General features: G+C 32.6%; 1 long non-coding RNA gene across 1 annotated transcript in view; it reads left to right on the top strand.

The window, feature by feature from the left end:
- The window catches only part of LOC106680785 (uncharacterized), a 10,301-nt gene extending 7,996 nt beyond the window's left edge, over nt 1-2,305 (top strand). The window contains exons 3-4 of the long non-coding RNA XR_010844922.1: nt 1,690-1,916; nt 2,211-2,305. This is a non-coding gene — a long non-coding RNA (uncharacterized lncRNA). The remainder of the gene's footprint in view (nt 1-1,689; nt 1,917-2,210) is intronic.
- Nucleotides 2,306-3,537: the final 1,232 nt, after the last annotated feature.

Genomic DNA, 3,537 nt, shown 5'->3' with positions numbered 1-3,537 from the left:
ATACATATATAAATAAATAAATAAATAAATAAAGGGGGTGTGTAACATTATGGGTATAGGGTTGCGTGTTGGAAGGTTGCCAAAGGTTAGAAATTCGACCAAGACACTAAATTTCCGTTGCCCGAGGTCTGATTCGTGGTTATTCTGACCCTCGCCCGGCCCACAATCTTCCAAATCGACCCTTAACTTTATGGTGAGAACATGGCTCACGATATACCCTGGAACCGCTGAAATTTTTATCTGTCAGCGATCAAGTTCCAGTGTACTGATATTTCAATATGTCACGCAGTAATTTCAATTTCTTTTTTCTTTTTATATAGAACACACACTCAACACCTGTTTATTGGGATACAATTAGAGAAAAAAAAAAGTGCCACAAAAGAAAATAAAAGTATCGTAGAGACCTTTCACTTTTCTGTTTAGGGAAGCGATAAGATAGGTTTTGTAACGCTAGCGGATCACGTTTCTTGAACTGCCTGGAATATATTAAGAGGTGACCTTTGAGCCACTTCTATTGGGCCGAGGAAGGCGGGTTCTTGGCAATTAGCCAATCGTTATGGTAGTAATTGAGATTAACAGTTAACAGTAAACGGGTTAATCTTAACTAAATATTTAGCAGTCACTTTTTTTTTTAGTTTCATGGCCTGTTTTTTTTCTTTTTAATGTTTTTTTCAACTAATAATAAAAAAATCATCGAATATGTTAAAAAATAAGCAATATTCTACTATTTATCTAACCATCATCGAACGGACAATAGATTTGAAAATGAAATAAGGCAAAATATAGGGGATGAAAATAGATGACAAGTACCAACTTTAGACGATTTTAAATAATAGTAAATTCCTTTATTATTTAATTATTCATTATATATTACTCTGTCTTAAGCATTCATAAAACTGTTTTCCATCATCAATCAATTACTTCTACAAGATAGCAAACTCTCATTCACTTTATCTTTCCACTCATCTCTCATGAACTCATTGCAATTCATTTATGCGTAGAATAATAAAGTTACAATGGATTAGTTCATTAAGCAATTCCAATGGTTTTTTAGTACCCTATACTTCAATAGGCCTAAGAAAAGTTATATAAGCAAGCTTTTTGGAAATATTGTGAATCGAAATTCATCTAATTGTCTTTTTACAAAAACCTTAAATATATACGAATCATATTTGCCCTTGAGAACTTTACAAACGAAAAATAAATTCCACGGTGTTATATCTATTTCTATTTAATTATTGATTATTGCCTCTATATTTAGTAATAATAATATCATAATCTCCGGAGTGATTTTTATTACACTATAGTAAACTATCTTTGTATTTTTTAAATTAATAAATATCTGTTTCATGATATTTTTCTGTATCATTTTGTTGTATAATCTCTTTTAGGCCGCGTTAGTATAAATTCCTTATTAGCCAACTGGGAACCTATAATCAGATAGTCTAGTATTTTGTGCCGTGTCAGAAAAGCCTCATAAATCACCTTCGAGCACTGAATATAAAATAGAAATTAACCATTCCCGATTATCCGAAATGATTTGGAACAAACTCATTTCACATAAATGAAAATGATTTATAAATTTACTCAAATTATAAGAATACATGTGATCATTTCGTTTGATTACATGAATATTATTACATGAAATTGCACAATTTGTTTTATAATTTTTTTTTAAATGCATGTTAGGAGAACGAGATGTTTTAAATCAGGACGCAAACAGAACCAGTGTTGTATTCTTCAAGATCTTCAAAAATATTCCTGGTTTTGAGGACGCAAAAGGAAATCAATGTTTACGAGACGACGGTCATGACCTTGAGAGTTTAGATCATCAAGAGTTCCTGAAATGGTTCTGAGAAAACATGTCTACCTCCTAGACGCGCGGTAGAAGATTAGGCTTCCGCCATCTAAAATTGGTAAATATTGAAACGTAGGACATTATGTAAACAATGAGGTCCTTAAATCCACAAGCATAACTAATGTTCTGTAGATTATTTAACAATAATTTTTTACATTTATTTTTTACAGAAATTACTATTTAATAAATATGCAAAGAATTAGTTACTTTTATGAAAATAAGGACTTTATTTTTACAGAAACTTTCTAGGTTAACCATAATGAAAAAGCATCTTCCGTTAACATAATAATAAGTCTGAGAGTTGTAACTCAGTGGTAAGAACTAAGAACTTATAGAATCTTTTTCACGCTAGGCCTGAGGCTGGTTCTCCTCTCTTTAACACGTTTAAAACAGATGAGGGGCAATATATGACTTTTGACCGTCAGAATACAATGTGAAGACTCAATAGTTAAGGTGATTAATTAGTTTTAGCATTAACTCGATGTGTGTGATAAAACAAAAGCTAACACGTTCTTCATGTTTGGAGAACTGGGCATTCTCTTCCTTCACAGCCTTCATTTTCACTGACATGGAAAAGTATTGACATAAACAAAGAGAAATTAGGCTGTAAAGGAAGAGATTGACCAGTTCTCCAAACAGTTTTTTTTTTTTTTATATCTTTATTGAAAATGAACTGTATATTACATAATACATTTAATAAATATGATCTAAGTTAAAATGGAGTGTTACAGGCGTGTAGAGCAACTACCCATTGGTAGCACTCTAATGACATTGTACATTAGCTGGTCTCGTGGCCATCTTCTTTTCAGGCGCCTCGGAGGATTGTTAGGAATGGAAGGAGTGATATCTGGTTCGGGCTAGATCGGTTGCATACGGAACATTAAGGTCTTTATGTATGATTTTATTTGTGACAAAGCAAGGAGGATTTTACGAAGGATTTTGGATTGTAAGGATTGAATACGAGAGGAATTCTAAGGTTTAGTGGAGCTCCAAAGCTACATTCCATATGTCCAGATTGGCATTATTACAGTCATGTAGATCAGTCTTTTATAATGTGTTGGAAGCTTAGACCGTTTGTCTAGTAAGTGCTGTAATAGTCGAAATCGACGTGCAGTTTCGTGTCTTTTCAGTCTTGTGTGAGGATTCCAGGTTAGTCGTTTGTCCAAATGTAGTGCAAGGATCTGTTCGACATAGTAAGAATAGCATTATTAAACGAAACTGTAGGGCAGTCGGTAGGTTTACGACGAAGGGTAAAGGTGATTTCATCTTTTGCTACTTCAACCTGAAAGCTCTATATTATCGGCCTGAGTGCCACATTGAGTGCTCAATCACGTAGAATTTTATGATACCTTTACAGATGAATTTAGGTTTTAAAATATTTGATGCATTTACGGGACTATCCACCAAAGCGCACAAACAAAAAGTAATAATAATAATAATAAATAAATTGGAAGGATTCCTTGTGCAAAACTCATTTTTTCATGTCTGGTTCTGATGAAGTTAGAAAAATGAGTTTGTTTAATTAAGGTATTCCCTGGAGTCAAAATTGGGGGATATTACCCAAATTAATTATTATACTGGTAAGCTGGTTCAGATTAATAATGGTAATAATGATAATGTATTTAAATAACATGATATCATATGCTTTAAAATAAAATACCTCTATTCTGAATGATTTG

This window comes from Halyomorpha halys, unplaced genomic scaffold, assembly GCF_000696795.3.
Source record: "Halyomorpha halys isolate HHAL.00 unplaced genomic scaffold, Hhal_1.1 Scaffold286.1, whole genome shotgun sequence".
NCBI lineage: Eukaryota > Metazoa > Arthropoda > Insecta > Hemiptera > Pentatomidae > Halyomorpha > Halyomorpha halys.
The sequence above is the reverse complement of the archived record's forward strand: the minus strand, read 5'-3'. Positions and strand labels throughout refer to the sequence as shown.